This window comes from Acinonyx jubatus, chromosome B4 (genome assembly GCF_027475565.1).
Source record: "Acinonyx jubatus isolate Ajub_Pintada_27869175 chromosome B4, VMU_Ajub_asm_v1.0, whole genome shotgun sequence".
Lineage (NCBI taxonomy): Eukaryota > Metazoa > Chordata > Mammalia > Carnivora > Felidae > Acinonyx > Acinonyx jubatus.
In genome coordinates, this window is record NC_069387.1 from 46,307,356 (window position 1) to 46,324,706 (window position 17,351).

Here is a 17,351-nt window from a genome sequence, read left to right on the forward strand (position 1 = left end):
CAGAGGAGATCACTACAACAGGGCTAGGAAAAGGTAGCGCTTCGTTCATTTCTCTTTGATCAGACTGTCGGGATTCAAGTCTGGCCTCCTTCACTTGCTAGCTATGTGATCGTGGGCAAGTTACTCAACTTCTTTGTGCCTCGGTTTTATTATATGAAAATGGGGCTAAAATCCATAAGATTATTGTATGGCTTCAATGGGATAAAACGTATAGAATGAAGAGCAATCCTAAGTGCTCCTTAAATTATAGTTATCGTGATCATTGTTGAGATATATCCTGTGTTAGGAATCAGAAAGGAAGAAGAAGGGATTACGGAGGGGTGGAACAGTAAAATGTCAAAGATACTTCCTTGAATGGTCTATTGTGTTCTATGTAGCCTTTTGTAGGACTTTGGGAGGCAGCTGTTACTCCAAGAAAGTGTTCTTATCTTCCTCTGCTCCTTCCTCCCATGAACACAATGACATTGATTCATGTGTTTTTTTACTGGTCCAATTGTAGCCTGACCTGTGTGTCTATAATTTGGTGAGGGTGATCTATACCAATGCACACAGAAACCTAATGTGAACCTTTCCGGAACTCAATGGAATTAACTTTAAAAGGAAACAAATTAAAAACCAATGAAGTCAATAAAAATTTTTTGAATTAAAATAAAACTTCTTTATTAAATTCATTATTTTTTAGTATCTCTTTGCTGAGTTTGGGATAGTCACATCTGCCAAATTTCAAGTAGGTCAGCCCAAACGCTTTTTATTTGCAATGTATTCATTAGTAAAAATACCCACACCCTGCTGTTTAGAAACCCTTGCTGAGTGGATTGGGTGCTGCTGGTATAAACTCTTTGACATTCACATCCACAGAAACCCTAGTGATTTGGATCAATGGCTTAAAAGCCAGACAGCACTAAATCCTTGGTTGGACATTTCCTCATTCGTATTTGCAAATCTAGATTTAGAAAGGGAGACTATCACAAACAGAAGGAGTTACGGGACTCCAGGCTTGGGTGGGGGAGAGGGGAAAATGGGTGATAGGCATTGAGGAGGGCACTTGTTGGGATGACCACTGAGTGTTGTGTGTCAGTGAGGAATGATGGGAATCTACCCAAAAAACCAAGAGCATGCTGTATGTTAGCCAATTTGACAATAAATTATATTAAAAAAATAATAATATTAAAAGAAAGAAAGAAAGAAAGAAAATGAAACAAAAGGGGGCGCCTGGGTGGCTCAGTTGGTTGAGCATCCGACTCGGGTTTTGATCTCACGGGTGGTTGCTGGGCTCGAGCCCCACAGTGGGCTCCGTGCTGGCAGCCTGCTTGGGATTCTCTGTCTCCCTCTCTCTCTGCCCCTTCCCCGCTTGTGTGCACGTTGTCTCTCCCAAAATAAATAAAATAAACTTAAAAACATGTTAATTCTAAAAGGGCCAAAAAACAATGGTCAAGAACCAATCATCCTGCTGGTAAAGTATATTCCCCAGGACGCAATTAACGGTTCTCTCGAGAGTGCTTGAGGAAGGCTATGCCATACGAGTAAAGCGGGCCACTGTGTCCCTCCTTGAGTGAGTTTCCATCAACATTTCAAGGCAACGGCCATAACCACCCCTCAGCAAGTTGTTAGGACAAAGAACCCAGAGCGTCCCTCTGTCTGATGCTTATAGATCAGGGCAGTTGCTGCTGGCAAGAATCCGTGAGTATCTTGGTTAGTCTCCCGACATTCTGACAACCTAGTGCAGAAAACAACGACTGTTTCTCAGAAATGGAAGGTGTGGGACAGGTGGTTCGGACTATTAATGGCCAAAAGATTCGGCGGTCAGGCCAGAGAAGCTCTGATAATAAACAGGGTTTGTTTCCAACCAGTTGTCTGCATCATTTACTCTTTTCCTTTCAGAGGCTGCTGCTGCCTGACAGAGAAACTCATGATGGTGGAAAATGGCCAAACTCAGCAAATTTCTCTGAGCAAATAATGATTCCAATAAAGCGTGTTCAAGTTTGCAAGAATACTAATGATGAAAATAGTAATATTTTGTACACCTAAAGCGTTTCTCATCCCCTTGCCTACTGCTTAATATGCGAGGCTTATGCATTTGCATATGCTCATGGGAGCATGTGCCCCGTGTATGCTGGGTACATAAAATGATTCACTGACGCATTGTCAGTTGTTTAATTTCCAAAATTTATTCACTTTGCCTATGTTGAAACGTTCATCCCAGATATTAAATTAGCCTCCACTTAATCTCATCAATTTCCCCCGTTTACATTCTTAGCGTCACGGTTGTTACCTATTATTACCAGATAGATGGCTAAGGAGTTGCAGGCCTCTTCCCCTGAGTATGTAATGTCTTATCCAGGAGGCTAAAGCAGAAGACAGGAACAAACATTGCCCCTCATCTCTGTTATCTCTACCCACTCTCTCAGAGGTCAGAAGCACTTGTCTGGCTTTATTCAAATTTAAAAATGAAACCCTAGAAATACCGAGTTCTACAGAGCTGAAGATTCCTGCAGCCACGGTGACTCATGAACACGGCAAAAGAAATGTATTTGATTTGAGTTTCGGCCTTTCAACGTGCCACATTAATCCCTTTTTTGGCCTCGTCCCACCTGACAGGGTTCCACTTACAGTATCAGAGCCAGAGCTCGAAAGCTCCGCAAGGTCTTTGAAGAGAAAGGCTGATTCTGTGCAGAGTAGAGCTGTTGTTTTACTAAGGATACGTGAGAAAGGAAAACTCAGCTTCACAGAGGGACTGAGAAGGGCCACTGGTGGTGAGTTGAAACTTAGCCATTATTGGCCCTTCTAAGATCTTTGATCTCTTCTGTGCCAGTCAAGGGAAGTAGGGGTAGGAGATTAGGACAGGGCCCATCAGGAGGAGGAGAGAAAAATCAGAGGGAAGAAATTCAGCTCAGCAGGGGTCCATTGACCTAAGCGCGAGAGACCAAACTCCATAAATTTCCCGCCACAAGAGGACATGCAAATAGAACATTTTAATAAAATGTGCTAAGAAATAGTGTAGAGATTTGCTAGGGAACCCTGGGAGAGCGGCGTGGGGCCACCGAGGTCATCATGGGGGTTTTATAAAGAAGGTTTCTGGAACAACTGAAGCCAGAGCTGAGAGTCAAGATGCATCGATGGGAAGAGTGGTCCCGAAAAAGTGACAGCATCTAAGAGAAACGAAAACCTCAGAGTATGCGCTTGCAATATTCTAACGTTTCGTTACTATCAGCAGTGTTGGCGAATGGAGAGGTAGCCGGGGCCAGCTCACATGCCATGCTGAAGAAGCTAATCACTCTTCTGTTGCTAGTGCGGTGGCCGCTGCAGGTTTTAATCAGGGGAGACACGGGTCTGAACTGTGTTTTTGATAGGCCGTTTCACCAGCAGTAGGTGCGGAAGAGGTAAGAGTGGAGGTAGAGAGTCCAGCTTGCAGGCGATTGTAATAGTTCAAGGAAGAGTGGCAAAAGCTGGAACTAGAACGGGAGTGGCAGAGGGGGATAAATGAATCTGGAGGCCAAGAGCAATGGGTAATCCATCAACCGGTTATTTGTCAGATGGAAGGAAAGGGGAACGCAGGACAGAGGAAGTTTCTGGAGCAGTGGTTCTCAAAGAGCGATAGCTGGACCAGCAGCATCGGCATCACCTAAGAACTCATTAGAAGGGCACCTTTTGGGGCCTTCAGCTGTCCCGGGGCCTTCTGAGCCAATAATTACATCACAAACACTGAGGCTGGAGCCAGGCAACCTATATATTAACAAATCCTGCAAGTGATTCCGGTGGAGCTCAAGTTCAAGAACCAGCTATTCAGAATAACCTCCAGGATTTTGCCTCCGATTCCTGGGTAAATAAAATTGCCATTTGCTGAGATAGGGACTGCTCTAAAAAGAAACAGAGTGTTTTTGCTTTGTTTGGGGGTGAGAAGAGGGCAGGCAGTATGGAAAAAAAGGGAAAGAAGTGGTGTGATACACTGTGAGGAAAAACAGAAAGAGAGAGAAAAACAGGAAGGGAGGGAAGGGAAACAGAGGGGAGTTGGGTCCCTGCTTGAGGTTAGCAGTCAGCAGAAGGAAAATTTTGAAAACTGATTTGTGGCTCCTGGGAGAGCAGTGGAAGGGAGAATGCAGCCTGCATGGTGAGTTAGCAATTTTTTCGAATCATTAAAAAAAAATCTGTTTTCCCAAACTATTGATTGTAACATATCCTGCTTTCTGTACCAACGCATAGGAGCCACAACAGCATGACTTGAGTGAGGACTTCCCCACCTTATTTGGCTGAAGAGATGGAAAGAATATGCAGAAACACGGTACCCAGGTTCCCAGGTACCTGGGTCTGGGTCTCTCTTGTGCCCTGAGCATGATTAACACCACGTGCAGGCAGCAGAGATGATGGGACCTGTAGACCATGGCAAGACTTGGCCAAGGGATCAGAAAAGCTCCTCTTAAGGGACAAGCTATTGGCCCCTGAATTGTCTGTCACTGTGCCAGGTCAGAGCTCAAAGTACAGCCTGATGTGCCCCCTTAACGAATGCTGAGGTTGACACGGGGAGGATGGCGGGCATGATGGAGGTTGATGGGCAGAGAGAGGAAGGGTGTTTCTCTTGATCTATGGAGTGCCCTGGACCGGGGTCAGAGATGGATAAAGCCACCGAAGAGAGAGAAGAACCAATGCATGGGCGGAGCAGTGAAAGAAGAAAGTTCTGCCTGCCTTCAGCCCTGCATAACGTACAGATGAAATAGCGTTCTTATACCTTGGAAATAGAGTTGCTTGCCCAGGACATTCATGTCTGGAAATAGAAGCTTTAATGCACCAAGGAGGCCACTAACTCAGTAATGACAGATGTATGGAAGCTTTTTCTTAATGTGGTATCTGAAGATACGAGCAGCTCAGGGTAGACACATATTTTAAGTGCTGTCCTCCTAATACAAATCCATCATCAGTTAGCTGTGCTCTTTGACCGGCTTTTTAGCAGCGAGAATGGTTTGTGCTGATGAATCCACATGTTCTGTGCCAACATTTCCAAGGCCTTGGCTTTGTAACACCATGTTCCAACCAACTGTTCCTTTCCCCGCTCTAATTTATTCTCCATATCACTGCCAGAGTGATTTTCAAAAGTAGGTCCCATGTTACTCTTCTGCTTAAAAACCTGTGAAGGCCCCTTCTTACCTCCAAAGTGCATACAAACTTTTCAACTCGGCCAAGTTAGCTGAAATTCCCATCATCAATGCCTCCTTTTCCTCCCAAAGCCATTGTCATCAGGGAACTATTCTAACTTCTGGGAAGGAGAGCATATGCGCTCGTTAGACCAAATGATAATTCAGTAGTGGGTGCATTTAACAGGTGAACAGAAAGCAGGCTCCTGGTGGACACAGGAAGAACATTTTCAAATTAAGCTTTCTTCATGCATTGAGGCATTTCTCGGGATAGAAGTTTCCGGTGGTACATATTCATGGACAGGGAAGAAGGGAAAAGGTCTGGTCTAGGGCATGGTGTGCTGTTTAGGGTCAAGGAGCCCTGATGAACAGTATGAACCACCTGCTGCTCTAAAGCATACGTGGACTCTCCACCCAGAATGGGGGTGGATGGAGAAGCAGCAGGAGGGGCCTCCTAAGGGCCCAGGATATTTTCTTTTTCTTTAAAAAAATTTTTTTTAATGCGTATTTATTTTTGAGAGAGAGAGAAACAGAGAATGAGCAAGGGAGGGGCAGAGAGAGAGGGAGACACAGAATCTGAAGCAGGCTCCAGGCTCTGAGCGGTCAGCAGCGCGGGGCTCAAACTCATGGACTGCGAGATCATGACCTGAGCCGAAGTTGGACACTTAACTGACTGAGCCAGCCGGTCGTCCCAGGGCCCAGGATATTTTCAAGTGAAGTAGATGTATCCTAGCTCCTTATATAGAGAAGATCAAGTTGGGAATTTCCTACTGCAGAAACCCTCTGCGAAGGGACGAGGGGACCCTGCCTCCACCCAATTAGTTGTCTGTCTGCAGCAGGCTCTCCATTGCCTTCATGGACAGACTTCTAGGCTAACTTTTAAATAATAAACATGGCACTGCCAAGAAGCTGTCAGGCACTTTCTTGAAAATGGCCAAACCGGGGCGCCTGGGTGGCTCAGTCGGTTAAGCGGCCGACTTCGGCTCAGGTCATGATCTCGGGGTCCGTGAGTTCGAGCCCCGCATCGGGCTCTGTGCTGACGGCTCAGAGCCTGGAGCCTGTTTCAGATTCTGTGTCTCTCTCTCTCTCTGACCCTCCCCCGTCATGCTGTCTCTCCCTGTCTCAAAATGAATAAATAAATAAATAAATAAATAAAACGTTAAAAAAAGTAAATGGCCAAACCATGAGTGCACATGCCTTGTCTCCAGGAGGAGGCCAGCAGAAGCATGGTTCTCTGAGAAGACAACAGAGGATGTTCCAATCTCCCGCTCCTGGAGGAGTGCTCTGTGGTCTTGGTGGAGTCACTTACCAGCCTGTGCCTCAGTTGCCTCACCTGTGGACTGGAGATAATGTGATAATAGAGCTCACCGATTGTTGTGGAGATTAAGTGCTATAATATATGTGAAATGCTTAGAACGGTGCCTTGTGCACGATAAAGCCTATGTAAGTAGGCTTGTTGTTGTTGCTGCTGTTGCTATGGGTGGTAGATAAGACTGGGTTCTGGATTTTGGGTTCAGATCCCGTATTTACCTTGCTGATTTGGGGCAATTACTCAATCTTCTGATTCTTCATCTGTAAGATGGGGGTAATAATACTTTTCTCATAAGATTGCAGCAGAGGTAAGTTAGTGCACTTTGAGCAGAGCCACCTCGAATATATTAACTGTCAAATATTAGCTATTATTCAAATTACCTTAATCCTCAATATGCCTGAGTCCTTTGCCCATTATCTCTCTCTGCCACCCCTTCCCTGCACTCATGTGGTTTTTAAAACTCTGGTACTTGCTGTTTTAGAAAGTTTCAGGACTCCCTGAAGGCTTCCTTCCTGCAAGCCCATTCTGTTTCATTTCTTAATCAGCGGGTCATAGATTCAGGATTGTACAACCTTGATGCTTGGTTCTGATTCACTTCAAATGCAGTAGGACCTGGTCACTTTTTTTTTTTTTTTAAGGTGCCGGTCTTATTCTAATATGCAGTTAGGACCCACTGGTCCAGACAGATTTGAATCAAAAGAAAGAGAGGAGGGGAGGTGACATATGAGACCACTCCACAAAGTCACAAAAGCCTTTTTCAGAGGAAGTGATCATAGAACCTTGGAAAATACTCCAGATTGATTTTGGAAGAACTGTGTGTTTGCAGAACTCTTAAATCCTATCAGGGTGCTCTTGGCCTCGGCTCAGGTACCCGGGTAATGCTTGCTGTGGAACTTTGCTCAGGTGTTCTGGTGTGGTGGGCAGTAGATACGATGCTTGGGATATTTGGCATTGAATTTTCAGCTGCATTTTTTAAGGGAGAATAGGGAAGGGAGAATAACTCATCTCAGAAGTATTCCAGTTGCTGGACTAGAGACACTCAGTATTTTCTTCTCTATCCAGAGACTGCTTTCACAGTCATTGCAAAAGGTTCTTTGGCACAGGCTAAGGATTTTGAACTCTGTTCTGTAAACTTGGAAAACCTACAAGATTTGGGCTAAGAAGACAATAGAAAGAAGCAGAATTTTAAGAGGATGGATGGTGTATGTACAATGGATTGGATCAGGAATCGTGGTATGGAGAATAAATGAAGGCAGGGAATGTCATTAGAAAGCAATCGAAGTTGTCTAGGAAGGAGGACTGGACAATGGGATGCAAGGACTGGGTTCTGTGCATTTGACCTGTGGGCGATGAGGCTGGAGCTTGAAGGGTGGGAGAATGGTACTCCTTTTAACTGTCTATGGCCCCCTTGGAACCTAAATCACAAAGCTCAAAAGCCATTGCTCATTGCTCACGCAGTAAGAAATTTACTTAAGCCCTAGAATGTGCCCCAGTTGTAGGCACTGGTGGCACAGTGAGCAGTGAATAGACAGACGAGCTTGCACAGAGCTAGCTTTCAAGTGGGGAGGAGAAGTGGGGTAGACATAACAAAAATACATTGGAGTTAAGTGCCATAAAGGCATTAAAATAAAGCGGAATGACAGAATAACTCGGTGACCTAAATGGTGGCAGTTAAGCTGGGACCTGAAGGACAAGAAGGAGCCAGCTCTGTGATAATTGCTGGAAAAGCATTTCAGAGAGAACAGCAAGTACAAAGGTGGCCGTGACCTTGAAAAACCTGAGAAACAAAACAAGGGCTGACACCAGTAGAGTGTAAGAGCTGGGGGACAAGTGCTCTCAGATGAGGTTGGAGGGAGAGGCAGGGGCCGGGTTAGTTAGGGAACTGAAAATCAGCCTACCGAGTTAATGTATAGGTTATTCCAAGTGTGGTTATGATGGAGAAAAAGTGGAGGAGTTTTTAAAAGAGATGTAACATGACCTGATTTGTGTATTTAAAAATTGTGTTGGCTGCTCTGTGGAGAATACACTGTAGGCAGGGCAAAAATGCCAAGAATGACATTGGCTTATATTAGGGTGGGAAGAGTAGAGATGGAGAGGGTGGGCTGATTTAGAATATCTCCTAATGATAGATATGACAGGACTGGGTGATTTAGATGTAGTGGTGAAGGGTAGAGAGAAATCAAAGATACTTGATAAATGTTTTGTTTTGTTTCGGTTTGGTTTTGGCATGAGCAACCGCATGCAATTTGTTGAAGTAAATAAGTTTCAAGCAGTAGCAGGGGATGGGGCAGGTAATCTGAGGTTCTCTTTCCACCATTTTAGGTTGAAGATAATTATTAAACTTCCAAGCGAAGGAGCCAAATAAATAAAGGATTTCACATAGACATCTAGGTTTGGAAAAAATTCAAGATAGCAAGCAATAAAGCTTATGATAAAGTGGATATGCAGAGTAGGTAATGCCAGGAGACAGGGTGAAGTCACTTAGGAAGAGTATGTACATAGAACAGAGAAGGGGGCGTGGGACCAAGAGTCTGGACGTATTAATATTTCGAACTGAACACAGGAGAAAGAGTTGACATAGCTGTCTGTGAGGAAGTGGCCAGTGAAGAAGGAAAGGGATACCAAGAGAGGGAGGTATCACAGAAGCCAAGAAAAGAACGCGTTTTCAAATGGAGAAAATCATCAACTGTGGGGATCGCCGAGGAGAGAAATAACAGGCACAGAGGCAACATGGGAGTCATGGCAACTTAGTCAAATGTAATCTCAGTGGAGTAATAGGACTGGAAGTCTGACCGGGGAGGGCTAAAGAAAGAATATGACATCAGGAAGTGGAGAGAGTGGCCTTGAAAACTCTTTCGAGAAGTTTTGCTATACAGAAGAGCAGTGAGAGTAGTTGATGAGGCTACGGTGCTCGAGAGGGAGTTGTGCTTTATCTCAAAGCTAAGTGCTACTACAGCAGGTCTGTGTACGAACGGTGTGATTCAGTGGAGAGGGAAGAGTAATGAATGTAGGAGAGAGGGGAAAGAGTTGCAGGGCTGGAGTCCTTGAAGGTGAGAGCAGATGGGTCCAGAGCACAAGAGAAGGGGTGGCTCCGGAGAAGACAGGGAGGGAGGGTGAAGGGCAAGGGTAGTGATGCCAGAAGGGTGGTAGACTTGGGGGAAGGCAGATAGAGTTGCTGTCCCATTGCTTTTGTGTCCAAATAAAGTATGAGGGAAGGTCAGTAATTAAGGGAATTAATAGGGACAGACCTAAGGGTATAGGGTCTTTAAGAAGAGAGGAGAACCATAATCCTAGCAATTATTTCCATTGAGCTTATATGTGCCAGGTGGTACACAGATGCTTTCCTTATCACCTCATTTAATTCTCCTTAAAAAGCCTGGATGGTGGCTTCATTGTTAACCTCATTATACAGATGAGGAAACCGAGGCACACTGAGATTAAATTAACACAACTAGCAAGCGAAAGAACAATCATTTGATCTGGCTCCTAAGACCAAGTATGAAATAGTAATTTTGGGGGGGCTGTGTGAGTAGAGATGCATTGGAAGTGATGTAAGTTTGCCCGTTATCAATGTGTAGTGCCGTTTGAAATGTGTGCTCACGAATTTAAGGTGAGATGGTACAATATATCATTGTTTTTAAGATCTCGCCGGACAGGAAGCAGGCACAGAGTAGGCGAACGATTTGGTTTAACCAGGCTCAGGCTTTGGCTGGCAAGTTGCCTGGAGAGAGAAGAGGCCAAAGGAGTTACCGGTGTTTGTGAGGGAATGAGGGATGATGCTCAGGCATAGGTTGGATGGAGATGCGTGGGAGTAATGGAGAGCGGAAGAAGGGGCAGTTTCAGCGGGAAGACTCCTCTAGGTCAAAGCCTTGCCTCAATGGCAACAGAAAAGAAGTTCATCAGGAAGTATGGGAGGAGGTGCTCAGATGCTGGAAAACGAAATCCTGAAGAAGATGCACTGTTGGTGGCAACAAAGTCTAAGGCAGAAAATCCAGTTGTCCCTATTTCCATTCTTACCTCCTATAATCCTCCTGTTGACTTGAGGCTCTTTCTTTAAATTAGCATTTCAATCTGTCATCTCCATACCTTTGATTGTGTCCTTTCCTGGCCTGGGATACTTTTCCATGAATGGATAAAGAAGATGTGATATATATCCACACACTTGGCAATCAAAAAAGAATGAAATCTTGCCATTTGCAACAACATGGATGGACATAGAAGGTATTATGCTAAGTGAAATCAGTCAGTCAGAGAAAGACAAATATATAACTTCACTCGCATGTGGAGTTTAAGATGCAAAACAGATGAAGATAAGGAAAGGGAAGCAAAATAATATAAAAACAGGGAGGGGGATAAAACATAAGAGACTCTTAAGTATAGAGAACACACTGAGGGTAGCTGGAGGGGCTGTGGGTAGGGGGATGGGCTAAAAGGGCAAGGGGCATAAAGGAGAACACATGTTGGGATGAGCACTGGGTGTTATATGTAGGGGATGAATCCCTGGGTTCTACTCCTGAAATCATTATTGCACTATATGCTAACCAACTTGGATGTAAATTTTAAAAATTAAAAAAAAATAGAAAAAAAAGATTATCCATAAACAAAATCAATCTAAGAAAATAAAAACAAACACAAACAAACAACAATAGTACTCATTCTTCAAGTCCTTTTTCAAACGGAATCTTTCTTATTGCTCTCCTCTTCCTACGCCCTGATGTCTTCAGCCCGCAGTTACCTTCTTTGTTCTCTGCTGGCGCCATTTAGACCCTCAGTAGGGTATTTATTGTATATCGCCTTCTAGTGAGACATTTGTTCTGGTGTCTTTGCTTCTCAACTAGAGTTTAAGTGCTGAAGGGCAAGGACCAGACCTTCACAACTTGGTATTCTGGTCCAGGCTTGGCTGCGTGCCTCTCTACTGGTAGGAGCAGTACAAATATAGAATCTAATCTCTGAAGTACAGAGACTGTGTAGTAAATGCTCAATAAATGTCTGTTTGATTGAATGAATGACTCACCACACGAGGAGCGTCATTTTCTGCTTCTCACATAGGATTTGTGCTCATGTGAATCTATGAACCAGCATTCTGCAGATCCATTCTCTCTTCTTTATGAAGTTAACAGTTCACACCTAGTCTAGTTCTTCCTTATAGACCATAATAATAATATCATTAGAACTCATATGCTTCTCACTCTGTGACAAGCACTATTCTAAGTACTTGCTTTCCGCGTTTTTAATACGTTGAATTCTCATGATAATGCTAAGAGCTGAGTGCTATTATTCTCTTTTATAGAAGAGAAAACCAAATTTTAGAGAGGTTAAGCAATTGTCCAAAGTCACCCAGGGCGTTGTCAACAAAGCTCATTATCAGTAATATTCAGTAAATTTCACTCTGTTACTCAGTGTTTTCTGACTTTCTAATGGTGACCCACATTACAGTGTGACCTCTGACACATGTACACACACTTCCACATGCACATTCATATGCACACACACCTACATGCACGCACACACTCACACACACGTGTGCACACTCACACGCACGCACTTACACAAATGTGCACACACATGCACACACAGACATACATGCACACACACACGCACGCACACACTCACATGCATGTGCACACAATGTACCTGAAACGAATTACACAAACTAATCCTTATCTTTGCTGTGTGGAATGTTCTTTGGTATTTTCGGTTTGACTTTGTTCTATTTCATTTCATTAAAAAGGCTAGACAGAACTCCCTAAACTTATTCCACAACTTACTACTGGGTTGAGACACACAAGCTAAAAAACAGTGCCCTAACATGCCCTCACCGATGTGTTTCACTGCATTTCCTCGGCTGGAATACATGAATGACTCAGTTCCCCAGTTCTCCCCAGCCACTGGCCCAAGTTTCATTTTTTTAAACACGAAAGTATCATAACTGCATACATGAGAAATAACATGCACTGAAGCTGCTGTTTAATTACACAGCGTTGAGCATAAGTTAAATGATATATTCCCTTCTGAGTTTCGTGAGTAACCCAGCTACAGAATTGCTGGAGGATTAGTTAAGACAATTCTAATTGGAAAAGAAATATAATTAAGTTCAGAGAAGTCAACAGTCTCTGAGCCAAATCGTTCTCCTACCTAAGGATCTTTTCTCATTTGTATCACACTGACTAAGCAACTTCTCGGCAGCTGGAGCCTGAATTCAGTCTTCCTCATTCATTCCTTTGCTTATTTACTGACTCTCCAATTCATTTATTTGCAAAAGATTCACTGAAAGTGAAAGCTAAGTACTATGCTTAGTTTTCATGATGGGCCCTATTCATACAAAGATGTCTGGTCCCTGCCTTTGATTTAAAATTCAGTGTCGTAGTGCTGAAAAGGAAAATGTCCTGGCCACTGTGGGAGGACAAAAGGAGGCAGAAACGGATCAAGGAAGACATCAACAGGAGAGACAGTGTTGGGACCTTGGACCTCATTCTTGCCGAGTAATAAGGATATGAGAGGGAGGGAGGAGATGAGAAAGATGGGGGATAGGATGGAGAGAAAGGTGAGAATGTCCCACGTAGAAGGAAACATGTGCGAAGGAAAGATCATGGCACCTTTAATGAAACGCAGCTCCACGGAGCGTACGGAGCTTGCTGGAAGTTGACGGGACACCAAGGAGAGAAAGCGGACAGGCCTTGATTGTGAAGGGTCTGTGCTATACAAGGAGTTTAGACTCTATCTTGTAGGTGACAGGGAGCTGAAATTAATGAATGTTTGGCTCTTGAATGACACAGCGCAGTGTTTCAAAGAGATAGCAGAGAGGCTGTGTGGGAATGGTGGGGAAATGGGGTTACTTTGGAAGACGGGTGAGGACGAGGGGTAGGTTTGAGAGCCACGAGCCAGTCAAGTGGACAGGAGTGGTTGACAGTTCGGTGTGGGCAGTGGCACCTGGATTTGCTTTGGGCGGCCGGCAGATGGTAGTGCCATCTGCTAAGATAGAGGCTGCAGGAGGAAGAGCAGGTACAGAGAACAGACTAGTGAGTTCTATTTTAGAGAGGACACATTTGAGGCCACCAAGAGACCTCCAGGTGTAGCACATAACAGACAGGCAGAAATGTTACCCTGGAGCTCGAACATAGGTTTGCTCACAGGTATAGATTTGGAAACTATAGGTTTGGGTTAGCAATGCAAGCATTAGGTGTAAATGAGTGTGTGTGTGTGTGTGTGTGTGTGTGTGCAGTGAACATAAGGGGGCTAACGGCAGAACCTACCCGTATTTAAGAGGTGGGCTGCAGAGAAGAAACATAGTTTAAAAAATTCCTGAAAGTAGCCCTAATGGCAGGAAGACAATTCCATTACTGACCCAACAAAGGAAAGGGACTTTGAACAAGGAACGTTCAATAGTCACATAACATGGAGGAATCCTAGAAGGTGTTCACTGGCTTTCTCAGAGCAAGTTCAGGGATGAGGCCAAGGGTAGGGCGGTGGGGAAGAGGTCAGGTGGCAAGAAAGGGCAGCCTAGCATTGCAGCAGGAGAAAGGCAGCGGGGACAGCATAGCACGGTGATGAAGGCGGTGACTCCAATGGCAGATTCACGTACTCAGCTAATACTGATTGAACAGCCACTCTGTATGGACCATTTGTCTGAGTCCTAGATACATTTACATTCAGTAAATAAGAAAAAGGGGACAATCTCTTTTCATAAAACTTGCATTCTCAGATGACTTGAGTCTGAAGCCTCACTCTGACACTTCTTGCTTGTGTGGTCTTGGTAAGTTATTTAATCTTAGTTTATCGGTCCACAGAATGGGTATGATGATAGGACCTATCTATTGCGTAGTTGTGAGGCAAGGACCATAAACCACCTGGCCCAGTGAATGGTGCCTAGTTATCTCTCAATAAGTGTCAGCTATGGTAAGTGGGGTAATGGCAACTTTTTCCAGAGACTTGTCTATGGTGGGAATTCAGAGAGATTATAGCTAAAAGTGGACCCAGAAATGGGACAAGGCATTTCTCTGCACAGGAGAGGCCTGGCTTGTTTATGTACCTGGGGAAAGAGTAAGTCAAGTTGCATAATTGCATAAGTCAAGACATAATTTGTGGCCTGAGAATCTGGAGGAAACTCCAAGGCCATGTGCTGTCATCCACATCGAATCCAGCACACCACCCCGAGGCTCAGTTAAGGGAAACTGAACGACCCAACCTTTTGAGCGAATGACCTTGATCATGAACTCCTACGGTTCTTTATTTTTCCCTCTGTGTCTGGATTCTGAGCCGCTTTGTCCACATCTGGATTGAGCCCCCCGTGGGCCGTTGGCACACACAGCAGGAAGCTGCCCCGTTACTAGGGTGACCATTCGCCCAAAGTTCCCACATGCTGTTTTTCATATCAACTTGGAATTTCAGCGATCGGTACATTGTGGGGTTTCTTCCTTCCCCAGATTCAGGAGCAGTGGGGGTTGTAGGAGCACATGAGCTGTGGAATCAGATGGACCTCACAGCTGTCACCAAAGCTGTGGGGAAGAAGAAGGTTCCTTACCATCTCCGAACTTATGTTTCCTCCATGATGAACCCAGGAATAGTAATACCTACCTCACAGTGTGACTCCCTCATTAAACCTGAAAATGGAAAGTACATGACCCACGGCTTGGCACTCAGAAAGTGCTCAAAAAATATCTGTGTTTCTCATCTCAATTAGCCCTTGAAACATACAGTAATTTAATAATAATAGAAATGATAAACACGAAGACCCGAAGGATATTACGTGGTCATTCACTTAACAATTTCTCATCTGTGGAACAGAAATAACAATAGCTACGCCCTGACCCCAGCACGGTAAGGATTACATGCCACAGGTCTGTGGTGTCACATCTTTGTGCTTAGTTTGACTCTTGCTACTACGAAGGTAAACGTGAAAATGCCCCTGGCTTCTTTCCATCAGCTGAGAAATCTTGATACCAGAGGCTGCAGAGAGGTGGAAAACTGAGATGTGGTCTCTGTTAAAGTCTGGATAAGAATGTTTGAAACAAAGGGACCATGCGTACCTTAAATATCAAGCAGGGCTGGTTGCAGACCAGGGAGCATTTCCAAGAGTGCTGATTTGCACACACTAGACCCCAAGACGTGATCCTCAGCTTTGTGCCATTAGAACTTTCTAGGCTGAGATGTATGGTTTTGTAGCCAAACCATCGGCGTGAAAGAAGTTGGGAGTGTAGCCACATCAAGACAAGTCGAAGGTCAAAGAAACATGGGCAGGCCAGGCTACCTGTGAGACCTTCCCTCATATTGTAAAGCGGGAACCCAAGATTTAGCACCTGGCAAGTGTCACCATCGAAGTCCAGCAGCATGGATCCCACTGGCCCGGGGTTGCCGGCATGGCCCTCCCTCCTCCGTCACACCTCCTGCTCCACGCTGTCTTGCATTTACAGGCGAGCTCCCGGCCCCTCGCTAGGCCAGGCCGCAGGATTTCCGGCCACTCCCTTCGGCTTCTCTGTTCCTATCTGATTTCCATTCACATCCAGATCCTCTGCACCTGGGAATCAGTCACAGGGCCGGGATGCTGAAATGATGGAACTACAGAAAGCCAGGCGGCCATCCAAATGCTATGTTAGCAATACAATTAACTGGTAAATGAGGATTTTTTTTTTTCAGAGAAAATAGGCCTTTTATTATATTACTTAGCCAGAACTCTGGTGTGCCTTCCACGACTGGGACCCAGGGAGGGCGACCCAGGGTTTGATCCCTCTGAGTCCTAGACACTGCTCATATTGATTCTGTCTGCCATGATGGTGAGCCTGTCTTAGAAGTCAGTGAAGGTCAAAGGGAGAAAGAGAGAATATTGCATATACTGTTCTTCCTTAATGCCCCCTTCACCCAGTTGTTTCCCCAACACATTGCACATACACCATCCACTGAGCCTTTGCTGTGGCCATTCCTTCTGCAGAGAATGCTCTTCCCTGCATTCTTCAGGGCACAACCCTGCCGTCTTCAGGGATGCTTTAGGGCTCACTCCCTCTCTGTGTGCCTGGTACCCTCTCAGGGAGGTCTCCCTGATCACTGCCCCCAGACTCTCTCCTTTTCCTCCTTCACTTTTCCACGGAGCATTAATTCCCATCAGGTGCCCTAACTCTCTCTTACACGTTTAAGGGTCATCTCCCAGATGTGAAGTTCCACTAGCGAAGGGAAATCGGCCAGGTGTCATCACTGCTATCTGGTCAGTAACAAGCATTTACCTGGCCTAGAGCGGATGCTCAAATCCTTGTTGGAAGGGAGAAAAGGAGACGAAGGAAAGGGAAATAAAGATATAAAGAAAGGCAGAGTTGCATTTTCTTGCCCCAATCTCTCCATTTCATGTACCAAGCATCGTTCCAACTTGTACTCGACGCTGAGCCCCTGCTCACGCCTCTGAGTGCAAAGAAGCATTTAGCAGCGGTCTCTCTCACTGGAACCTGCCAATCTAGCTGTGATCTTGGGACCAGGCAGAAAAAATTGGCATGTGAGAGACGTGGGCATCACGAGAAGAAGGGGACACATGTGTTGAAGTAACTGGAAAAGACTTCAAGGAAGAGCTCATGTTTGAGGTGGCATTTGATGGGGGTAGATGAAGTGGGATGATATTGTGATTTTTAATAAGAAATACATATTTGGTCTTTATCCCCATACCTTCACGGAGCTTCTAAAACTCTTGGAATTTCCTAAGGGATGAGAGAGATAAAGGTATCTTTTGTTATTCATAACAAGCCCCTTTCTACTGCACCTGAACTGATGATGTAAATGAGGTGCCTTTTGGAAAGACCCCCGAGTAACCACGGGGTGGGTGGGGGCTGGTTGCCAGGGGAGCCAACCTTGTGACTGGAGGGCTGGATCTTTCAGACCCACCTTCCTGCCACCTCCATCTCTGGGAAGAGGAGAGGGGCCAGAGATGGACTTAA